General features: G+C 34.4%; 1 pseudogene; it reads right to left on the bottom strand.

Moving 5' to 3' along the window:
- The window catches only part of LOC112913854 (large ribosomal subunit protein eL13 pseudogene), a 53921-nt pseudogene that overhangs the window by 37361 nt on the left and 3992 nt on the right, over positions 1-12568 (bottom strand).

The raw sequence follows: 12568 nt of genomic DNA, 5'->3' as shown, positions 1-12568 counted from the left end.
CAGACTTCTTTTTAGACAAGCTATGACTTGAGATTCTGAGAATGGGATGCATTTCTTCTTATATCTACTCATAAGAAATTGTAGCATTGCTCTGCTGTCATTAAATTTTCTCAGAAAATTGTCCAGACTTACCATGATTACAAAGACCATGTTGTCAAGCAGAAGAATGGCCTCCAAGGCCTGGCTCTGGTAGTAATCACTGCCTACTTTCTCACTGTAGATAGTTAAATATTAACAATTTAAGTTTGTTCAGTTAATGCCTTACCTGTGATTAAGTTCTACTAAGGCCAATGTTGTAAGATAATTCACAATATTTTTTCTGCACATGAAAATTATGGATTGATTGGAAATTTTGTATGAGAAACAAAATATCTACTTTCTTTAAGTGGGGAAGAGGGGATCCCTGGGTGGCTCAGCAGTTTACTGCCTGCCTAGAGTGTGGTCCTGGAATCCCCACTTTGGGCTCCCTGCATGGAGCCTACTTCTCCCTTTGTGTCTCTGCCTCTGTGTGTGTGTGTGTGTGTGTGTGTCTCTCATGAATAAATAAATAGAATCTTAAAAAATAATAAAAATAAAGTGGGGAAGAATACATAGGACAAATATCACATATCAGGTGGGACAGCTGGACAAAGCCAATTAGAAGCTTTGGTTGCAACTTGATTATTTTATTTCTTGCAGATTCTGTTTGTATTGTATATCTTAATTAGTAAGCTCTTGAGTAAGCTCATTTTTAAAAAAATTTTATTTAAATTCAATTTGTCAACATATAGTAAAACACCCAGTGCTCCAGTTGCATATAATACCCAGCATATATTTGAACACATTTTCATAATCTACAGAAAATAAATTCTGAATCAACCAGATATTTAAATCTAAAAAAACTAGAATATTCAGGTAATATAAGAAAAAAAAGGATACATTTAGGTTGAGAGTGAGATAAATTTTTCCTATTGATGATTCAAAATCCAGTTGCAACAATTGATACATTTGACTTATAAGCAAACTTTTGGATAGCTAAAAACACCATATGTAAATTTTATTTGTTAGTTTTATTAGAGACCAAGGGTAAAATCCTTGATATATAAAGAGCTTCTAAAAATTAAGAGAAAAAGCCAGAAAACTTGATGGAAACAGGTAAGAAATAAGAACAGGATTCACAGAAAAGGGAATGTAAATTGCCTTAATGATATAAAAAAAGATTCAATTTCATTTATAGTAATAGAAATGCAAATTAAAACTAGACTCAGGAAAGTATTTTCTATATTACAGATAAGTAAATACACTGTTTTATACATCACTTCAAGGAATACAAAATAATTCAACCAGAGGGGAATTTAACACTATGTAGTAAGATTATATATGCATTTATCTTTCAATTCAACAATCTTATTGATAAGAATCTATCCCAAAGACACACTAGAAAAATAAACAAGCAAACAAAAAGACAAATGTACAACTAATAAGAGCAGAGAAATAGAAAGAAAACTAAGAGGGAATTAATTGAATTTTTCATGAAAAAACATTCAATGTTCTATTATGCAGCTTAAGAAAGAAAAGGAATGCAGAGTGTCTCTAAATATTTCTATGGAAGAATTTCAGGTTATGTTTTTTCTAGTATAGAATCAGAGAAAAGTGTCAGATTAAGTTTCCACTTATCTAAGACAAAACTTAATATATAGTTATGTTCAGGTTTCATTTTGTCTTTGATATGCAGAAATTGCATTTTTAAAAGTTATAAAATTAAATAAATTATATATGCAAGTTTAAAGTCAAATCAACAAAATCAGATTAGAGAAGTGTATTTTCTATCTTTGACCTTGCCAGCCTTTTTTCCTCTCTTCCTTTAATGATAACTATTATGTGAAGTTCTGTGGCCCTCTATGAGTTTAAAATCAAACAATTATGTAAATGTATGTGTGTATATCAGGGTGTGTGTGTGTGTGTGTGTGTGTATTGTATAAGTGTTTGACATGTATTACATTGGATGCATAACCACAGAAAAAATTATTCTTAATTTTTTTAGTTATGAAATGTGCTTATTTGTAAATGCATTTCATTGTGCCAATTATCTCACATTCAAGAACAGTTTATCTCAGCCATAGTATTAATAATAATACTGTTTATTACTTATGTGGCAGTTTTCTAAGCCCTTGATACATGTTAGCTGATATAGTACATAGCTCTATTTAATAAGTACTGTTTTCATTATCCTTGTATTTTACAGTAAAGGTACTGAGGTACAGGGAGGTTAAGCAATTGTCCTGATTTTACAATACATGGTAAATTGCAGAAGGAGGATCTACACACAGGCAACTCTGGGCCACATTCCTTGTCCCTAAATGGCAGGCACACTGTGCATATTGTAATAGGTACAATTGGTCATCTCCTCTGTTGGCTTTTTTAGAGAGGAAATTAAGAATCATTTTTTTAAGATTTTATTTATTTACTCATGAGACACACACATACACACACACACAGAGAGAGAGAGAGAGAGAGAGAGAGGCAGAGACACAGGCAGAGAAGAAGGAGAAGCAGGTTCCATGCAGGGAGCCCAATGTGGGTTTGATCCAGGGACTCCAGGACCACGCCCTGGGCTGAAGGCAGGCGCCAAACCACTGAGCCACCCAGGGATCCCCAGAAATTAAGAATCTTAAGACAGGTCCCTATTGGCAGAAAGAAAAGTTCTCAAAACAATGACCTAGAACTAGAGCACTCTTCCCCAGTTTCCCAAGCAATGATATATTCACAGAGTTTTGGAGACCGGCAATTTGGAGTAATTTCAGAGGCCGTGGAACAAAAGAGAAGAATTTGACAATGGTGATATGCTTAATATGTGTGGAGACTTCTTGCATAATTAGAAGTTACTTTAAGACACCAGTTTAAAAAAAAACACTACTTGACTATCTCCATAATAGGAAATACCCCCCAAAAAAAGAAAAATAAAAAAATATTTTCAGTGTCAAATTATTGCAGTAATATTGGTATTTTGCTCTGAGACATGCATAGAAGTCACAGGATAAAGCAAAGTACTTTATTAGGTATCATTAGGAGCTGAGATTTCTGATATAAGAGAAAAGATAATACTATGGGTTTTTTTTTGTTTTTTTGTTTGTTTTTTTAGTTTCCTATGGCTTTTGTAACCACTTATCACATTTTTTGGTGGCTTAAAATAACAGTTATTCTCTAAGAGTACAGTAGGACAGAAGTCTGAAGCTTCATTGGGCTAGAAAATCTTGGAAGAAATGGTTTCCTTGCGGGATCCCTGGGTGGCGCAGCGGTTTGGCACCTGCCTTTGGCCCAGGGCGCGATCCTGGGGACCCGGGATCGAATCCCACGTCGGGCTCCCGGTGCATGGAGCCTGCTTCTCCCTCTGCCTGTGTCTCTGGCTCTGTCTCTCCTTCTATCTCTCAAGAATAAATTAAAAAAACAGAAAAAAAAGAAATGGTTTCCTTGCCTTTTACTATTTCTAGAGATACATTCCTTGGCTTGTGAGCCTTTTCTCTATCTTCAGAGATAACAGTGCAGCATTTTGCCTCAGTGGTCACATTGTTTTCAAGATCCTTAATTTAAGCACATCTGCTAGGTCCCTGTTACTATACCTGGGTATCATTGGGGCCATCGTATAGTTTACAAGAGTCTGCCTTCTGCTGCAAAGATTCACGTAAAAACCATGTGCAAAATATCTTCGCTTATCCTATCATCCTCAAAAACATAGAACCTATTATAGTACCAACATTAACATAAATATGATCATTTCAAAAGCCCCAAATCTCCTCTAGATAATAAATCAAGTATAAGTGAAACTTTAAGTATGACCCATCCTGGGGAATATTCCTTTCCATCTAGGACCCTTTGAAACTTAGTAACAAGTTATCTGTTTCCAAAATAAAATGATAGATTAGACATAGAACAATAATTATAGACATTTCCATTTATGTAAGGGGAAAAAGGCAAGGAAGAAAAGAATTACTTACTATAGTAGTCTCTTTTTTCCAGAGAAACTGAATCAAAATGTGTGTGTGGAAAAAAAAAAAAAATGTGTGTGTGGGGTGTGTGTGTGTGTGTGTGTGTGAGTGTGTGTGTGTGTGTGTGAAAGACAGAAAGAAGAGAAAGAAGAAAGAAAGAAAGAAAGAAAGAAAGAAAGAAGAAAGAAAGAAGAAAGAGAAAGAAGAAAGAAAGAAAGAAAGAAAGAAAGAAAGAAAGAAAGAAAGAAGAAAGAAAGAAGAAAAAGAAAGAAAGAAGAGAAAGAAAGAAAGAAAGAAAGAGAAAGAAAGAAAGAAAGAAAGAAAGAAAGAAAGAAAGAAAGAAAGAAAAAGAAAAATAGAGAAAGAAAGAGAGATTTTAAGGTTTTGGCTCTGGCAAATGTGGGAGCTGGCCAGTCCAAAATCTTCAGGGCAGGCCAGCAGGCTGGCTATTACAACTTGAGTCCAAACACAGTAGGGAAACAGAATTTGTTCTTCTTCAAAGGCCCTCAGTCTTTTTCTCTTAAGGCTTTCAACATATTAAACAAGTCCCATTCACATTATGGATGGAAATCTAATTTACTCAAAGCCTACTTTTTAAAATGTAATCTCTTCTAAAAAAAATATCTTCACTGTGACATCAAGGCTGGAGAATTTGTTTATGCCTTTTCAAGCTTATAGAGGCTTGTTTTGTTTTGTTGTCTTATGGTCAAGATACATTCTAGCAGTGTAAATGTAAAAAGCTAAAGACCAAGATAGCAATGATGACATCTAGCTGACTGATTATGGGTTCCAAACACCAATTTTTAGTAAAAGAAACATGGTTCTTGAGAGAGGTGATTTATTTTAGAAGAGTGGTGAGAAATATACAAGATGAACATGGGCTATTTTGCCATATCAGAAGTCAAAAATGCTATAAAAGATAACTGAAGTCATATCAAAAGGACTCAGGGGCCAACTTAAACAGGCCTGACCTCACGAGGCATGATTGATCACCCATTAAAATAACTTCCATGTAGTGAAGCACATCAAATTCATCAGTTAATAATACTAAAAGAGTTAAAAGTCACAGCTAATTAATTACGTTTAGAGGCTACTGAGGAACCAACTAATTATTTAGAGAATTGGTTAATAAGGGAAAAATCAAGAATTTTCTGTCTCTAAAAACAGTGAAGGAAAACAAATATTTAATGAAGAAAAGTTCTATTTATAAAAATATTTTAGCTAACAAATAGTAGAATATAAAATTTTAACACTGTCATGTCGCAAACCTTGATGAAAGAAAAAAATACAGCAAAGATCACTAATGACCATTATCATCATAAAAGGAGAGACATTTTGCATTATGTTCATTTTTATAGAAGTTTACAATACCACCTATGTAGTAAATATAGTCTACATCTGATGAAGACACTGTCTCTAATCACTGATTTATAAAAAGTTCAGGTGACAAAATAAGGTCAAATGATACAAGAAGCCAAATTCAGACATCATGATAATTATCAGTATAATGATCCTATATTTAAAAAAAAAATAAACCACCAAAAGAGGGAGCTATGAATTAGAAGAGATTTAAGAGAAATACCAACCAATTGCAAAGTTTGGGCATTACTATGATTCAAGTGCAAAAAAAAAGTATTAAAAAGAATAATAATTGACAAGGCCATTGGGCAAATTTGAACCTATCTTGTGGTATTAATGAATTACTATAACTATTTTCTGAGGTGGAATAAATCCCAGCCTTAAAGGTATTGTCAATTATTAATGAATAAAATAAAACAAAGTCTGGACTATGTTTAAATTTATCCTGAGGAGAAGAGAATTGTAAAGGGCACAGATGGGGCACCTGGGTGGCTCAGTTGGTCAAGTGCCTGACTTTTCATTTGGCTCAGGCCACGATCTGATGGGTTGTGAGATCGAGACCTCTGCACTCAGCTGGGAGTCTGCTTGGGATTCTCACCCTTTGTCCCTCCCTTCCACATGTGTGCATGCATGTCCTCTCACTCTAAAATAAATAAATATTTTTTTGAAAAGGATGATTGAGGAATTTATATATAATGTTGAATTTAAGCAATGAGGTCCTGAAGTTTCATAATATTGTCCTGCCTGTTTTTGTGATATTTGAATTTTATAAGAAAAAGTTTTATAACTTAGAAAAAGTCTTAGTATTATAACTTTACTGCCATCATATCCTAGCTAAATGATAAAAGTGGTTTGAGGAGTACATATATCCAAGTCCAACATGCATAATTGATAAATTAAAAATTTACATCTTATTTTGCTGAAAGAAGAAACTATCAGGCCAGAAAAACCTCAGTATCCCTCCACTAAATGTATTAACCTGAATCTATTTGCTGCCAAATGCTCAGGCTCCTTTTTGTTAATTCTAGTGTTAATTAAACTCCCCCTCCTTCTATTCAAACTAGCCTTTCTATGTCTTCACTGTGTCTTATATACTCCTTTTTAATCAAAAAGTTTGCTTCTCACAGCATTCCTTTCTTCTAAACTTTTCCTTCTACTTTGAATCCAATACAGTGGCATACAAACATGCTGAACTCAACAAACAAACCACAATCCATAAAACAACTCAGACGTCCTGATCATAAACCCCTCTGGCCTGTTCCTCCTCTTCCCATTGTAGCATTATTTTATTTTTTTTCATTTCTGACTCAGGCCATGATAAGTAACTGGTGCTCAACTTGTCCTTATGCCAGAAAGAAACAGAGAGAGAAAGAGAAAGAGAGAGAGAGAGAGAGAAAGAGAGAGAAAGGGAGGAAGATAGAAAACTGGAGAAGTAAAAAGCAATGGTTACCCCGTACTGAAAAGCAGTATTGATTTCAAAAAGCTTTGATTTCTGAGAGAAAGGAAACAATGCACTGAACTTTATAACCATCTAGCTTCCTACACAGAGGCAGTTTCCCGACTGCAGAATAAAAAGGAAATGCCCAAGCAGAGGATGGCAGTTCTGTTGAGTTAAAGTAATGGAGACCAGAGTTCAGGAAGACTGAGATAATGGGAATTGGTGGAGTCTGGCACCAGAATGGAGAGGTTTTGAAGAGAGAGCTCCAGAAATCTGCAGAGTGTGCCTGGGATTCTTGGATTGAATAGCATTCTGTCAATGTGTGGGGTAAAACTCCACAATGCTAGAAAATAAATGAAATGAAGAGCCATGAACTGGATTTTTAGAAAATACTATCAAAGACCAAAACTTCCAAACTCATGTTTTGAGGCTAGTATTATCTTGATACTAAAATAATAAAAACACATTAAAATAAGAAAAGCTACCTTTAGTCCAATTTTTTTCATAAATATAAATTTAAAAATCCCTAAGGCATTAGCAAATCAAATACAAAAGTATATATATAAAAGGAGAATATCATAACTAAGTGCAAGGTTGGTTTATTATTCAAAAGTAAATGCAATTCACAATATTGACAAAATAAAGAACAATCATATCACTATATGCAGAAAAATCATTTAATAAAATTCCACATCCATTTTTAATATAACGTCTTGGCAACCTAAAGTTATAGAGAAACATCCTCAACCTGATAAAGGGCATATCCTACTTAATGTAAAAGACTAAATATTTTTTCTCTAAAATTGAAGAAAAGGGAAAGGATATTTGTTCTCACCACTTCTACTCAACATTGTACTAATGATTCTAAACAATGAAATATGTCAATAAAAGTGGGTACTTAAAACATTTTGGAAAATATAAAGTTAAACTGACTATTCACATATAGTCTAGTCCTTCACATGAAGAACTCCAAGGAATCTACAAAATAGTGACTATAATTAACAAATAAATGCAAACTACTCTAAGGATGGAAGTAATGGAAAAATCTATTACATGTGTATAATCTATCAACAAACCATTAGAAAATGAAATTTTAGTACCTTATTTACAATAATATCCCAAAGTTTGTAAGATATAGAAATATATTTACATAATATGTACATGATCCATAGAATGAAAATTCTGAAATATTGCTTAAATAAATTAAAGACCTAGAATCTTATGATTAAATTTCAATATTTTAGTGGGCCTATGTCCCTGGTCTATGACCTTCAGTAGTGTTTCTGACCTTTTCTTTTCCGTCCCCTGCTTAGGTGAGACTAGATGGATCTGGAGTTGGGTATTTGCCTTTCTGCCTCCATGAATTGAGGTTCTGTTAAACTCCTTTTCACTTGAGAGTAGGTTTTTGTATATTTCAAAATATATTTTCTATCCCCACTTTTCCTGTCACTCTTGTGCTTATTTTCTTGAAAATGATGGGAGGTACCTGGAAGTAAAGCCCACAATAATGTGAGCCAGTAAGAAGATCTGTGATTGCCAAAGATTAATTGGGAAGAAGGGATGAAAAGTTGGAACATAGGTTATTTTTAGAGTGGTGAAACTACTCTGTATTCTACTTTAATGGTACATATGTGTCATTATAAATGTTTCCAAATCCACAAAATTTACAACACCAAAAATGACCCACGTGTAAACAATGGACATCAGGTGATGATGAGGTCTCAATGTAAGTTCATTAACTGTAACACACACATATTACTCTAGAAGGGAGTGTTAATAGTGGGGGAGGCCTTACATGTGTGAAGGCAGTAGGTATATGGAAAATATACCTCCTACTCAATGTTGCTGTGAACCTAAAATTGCTCCAAAAATGTATTTTAAAAAAAATTCAAAGTTAAATTTTCTTACATAATACAAATTTGTATATATAATACAAATGCATAATGCATAATAAAGATAACTGAAAGGTAAAAGAATTTCTCTCACACGTGTTTTCTCTGCTTAACACACAGATATATTCATAAATTCATAACTATATAGAGAAAAATATTCCTCTATTAAGAGCACCCTTCTTTTTTTTTTTTAAGAGCACCCTTCTATTTAATAAATAAAACATGTCACTGATCAGCTAGGTTGATAACATTTTGGTTTTGTTAAAGTCATTGTATTGATTGGGTTTTGACAAATTTATTTACTTCATAAGATTTTGGGTTATTCTAATCATTACATTAGAAAGATTGAAGTTTTGTATTCATAAATCTGACCACATTAATATTTTCTTCCCAGAAATGGTAGTAATATCAGGAAAGATATTTTTCCTTTGGTAGCATTAACTCTTCTATGGCATATAGTATTTCAGAATAAAAATACTATTGATCAATGTACTCTACTTTTAAGAACAGATTGATGAAATCTCAAACTCTACTTCAAAATGTTTATTCAAAGGGAATATGTCAGACTCCAGACCTACGATGTGCATGTTTGGATTATCGTCAATCACTTACCACTCGGTTGTTTTAGCTGACCTTGCAATTGCCTTGCTTCTTCCGATGCTATGGTTATTTTTTTACTCCACTGTTCCTGTGTGGCATGGGGCCTGTCTGGGAAAATATCCTTGAGAACAGATGTACTCGAAGTGATTCAATTAATGAGAAAAGACTTCCTTCTTTATAAAATGCCTAATGTACCATGTGGGCAAATAAATCAAACATGAAGTAGGAAAAAGCCAGAAAAAAAAGAGTGAAGAGGAAGTGGGCCTTAGTAACAGCAAAACAATGTATTATTTTAGTATACGTTCTGGGTAAAATCAATAGTAGCACACTGAGTCTACTCATAGATGCATAAGCTAAAAATAATGAAATTGTAATAGAAAATTGCCTGGGCAAGGTTTTTGAAGAGAGACTACTCAATATTTTAAAGTGACACTTCCCTAAAAACTTTGTTAAGTAGCATTTGCTTATTTCTTATGAAATTCAATATTTTCTAGTTAATGTTAGGTTACCTTTTAATATTTGAACTTTGTCTAGAATGTATGGAGACACAAAAACAATGCAGGGCCAAAGGGAAAAAAGAGCTGAATGAGTTGATATTGAAACCATTACTAAAGGAAAAGTTATAGAGAATAAAGAATAAGAAGGAAAAAAGAAAACTCTATTGGACAAAGTTCAAGTTGTATAAGGACATGTTTTTAGCTTCTACATGTGATATATAGCTCCACTATTTTTCATACCATCAAACTAGTCTTCCATACATTATCCTACCAAATAGAAGAGTTTTTTTTAAGAGTGAAGAAATTGCCAACCTCCACTCTTCCTTATAAGTTAATTTTTTTAAGATTTTATTATTTATTTGAGAGAGAGAGTGTGTGTGAGTGTATGAGAGACAGAGAGAGAGAGAGAGACAGAGAGAGAGAGCACACAAGAGCAGGATGAGGGGCAGAGGGGGAAGCAGACTCCCTGCTGAGTGAGGAATCCAACATGGGGCTCCATCTGGGACTCCAGGATCACGACCTGAGCCAAAGGCAGATGCTCAACCACCTGAGCTACCCAGGTGCCCTCCTATAAATTAATGTTCTAATCAAGCAGTAGTCAAATTATGTGGTCGACAGCATAAGTCTAGCCTGCCATTCATTTTTACATTTCTTAACGGTTGGAAAAAATAAAAAGAATACTCATATTTCATAACATGTGAAAATGATACAAAATCTGAATATCAGTTTTCATAAATAAAGTTTTATTGGATACAGCATGCTAACGTGTTTATGCTAATTTTTATGGTTGCTTTTGAATTATAACAGAATTGAGTATTTGCTACAGAGACCTTATGGTTCACAAACATGAAATATTTGTAATCTATTTTTTACTGAGAAAGTTAGACAACGCTTGTTCCAGTTCAACAAAGGACCTTGCTAGGAAGCCAAAATTTATACTCTTAAATATGACTAGTTTCACACCTTATACGCCCATTCATCATTTCCTCCTTAGCTAAAATTAATTCTCACTTGTATATGCTTTTTCTGTCCTCTCTACACCATAATAGAGTCTTTGATGGTAAATTATATGCCTCATATGTATTCTAGTCATTTTTTTCCTCATCAACATTTCTGTAGCCCTTATGGTTTATAGACCTTAAATAGTTTAAGCAGATATGTAAATATCTTATTTGATGACATTGAAGACCATCCTCAATGGCAATAATGAATTATTTCTTTCTATGCATAACTCCATCATTGATTTTTGGATCTACTGTTCTCACAAAATGAGGCTGAATAAATGATAAATACAATGGAAATTTATTTTAATACACTTCACTTTGTCATGTTTTTGTTTTACATTTTTTTCCAAAAGCAAGTTGTTTCTTACACTTTGCTATCTTCTAATATTTATTTCCCGAGTTGTGATGATAACTGTGTTATCAAAGTAATTTATACAGGAAAGTAAGATATTATTAATTTACATGTCCAAAGGCTTATCCTGTGGTCCCTTCCACTCCCAGATTAAGGAAGAATGAATAGACTAGGGAGAGTTTAACACCCATATTGATTCTCTAGAATAAATTGATGAGATGTGAGGAAAAAACACCTTTCCTAGGTTTTGTGCACTCTAGGGCACCACCTTGCTTTTAGTCCTTCATTGATCTAAGGGGTTGAGTGTGGCCAGTGTGTCAAAATTAAATATTTCAGGCCATTTTCATCTTTATGATGGGTAGCATTGAGGAAAGAGTGTGGTTTTCCCCATAAAATATTGGAAATGAAGGTATTAGAATATTAGCAATGCATGTGATGACAGAGATGAAGAGTGTTTAAACAAGGTTCCCTTTAGAGTTTTCTAAAAATACAAGTAAAGGCTTCAGCTTGGAATAGAACAAGTAACAGGAGGCAGAAAATTATGGTTTTATCCACACTAAAAACGGGGTTGTGGTGGCGGAATTTGGACTTAGTACTTAGCCGCATGTGGGAGCATTTTCACCATAGCTTCCTGAATATTGCACCGGCACTATCATGGACTAAATAAGATAGTGTATAAACTGATATCTTTCTTGAAATATTACCAGGGGGATCCCTGGGTGGTGCAGCGGTTTAGTGCCTGCCTTTGGCCCGGGGTGGGATCCTGGAGGCCCGGGATAGAATCCCACATTGGGCTCCCGGTGCATGGAGCCTGCTTCTCCCTCTGCCTCTGTGTCTCTGCCTCTCTCTCTCTCTCTCTCTCTCTCTCTCTGTGACTATCATAAATAAATAAAATTTTTTAAAAAATGTTTTTTAAAAAAGAAATATTACCAGGAAGATAGAGAAATGACTTTTTTTGAAATTACTTTTTCCCCCAGAGAGTGTTGAGTTTGAGACTGTATGTTCCAGAGGGAAAAACAAGTATATAGCAAAATGCAAATTATCTAAATAGAAGTGGGAAAAAAAAAAATGTCCTAGTAAAACTACCAGTTAAACGTTGTCGTTTCTTTCATCTGTTCTTATGTATACCTGGTTGTGAAAGGAAATGGAGGCAATTCTGAAAAGGAAGGGGAAGTCTGCAAAGGGACTTGTCCAAGGTCCAAGACTCCAGCACTTTTATCCCATCAGGGCCTGGCAACCTGATATACCAGATTACCTGCTCTTGGACAAGATTTAGAATGAATAGAACAGAAAGCATAGGAAATAGGCTATGTAAATATGAATGTGAAAAAAAGACCTTGAGCTGTGGTAAATTTAAATCATTCAGATGGGGATCCCTGGGTGGCGCAGCGGTTTGGCGCCTGCCTTTGGCCCGGGGCGCGATCCTGGAGACCCGGGATCGAATCCCACGTCGGGCTCCCG

This window comes from Vulpes vulpes, chromosome 1 (assembly GCF_048418805.1).
Source record: "Vulpes vulpes isolate BD-2025 chromosome 1, VulVul3, whole genome shotgun sequence".
Taxonomy (NCBI): Eukaryota; Metazoa; Chordata; class Mammalia; order Carnivora; family Canidae; genus Vulpes; species Vulpes vulpes.
This window is presented reverse-complemented; position numbering and strand designations above follow the sequence as displayed.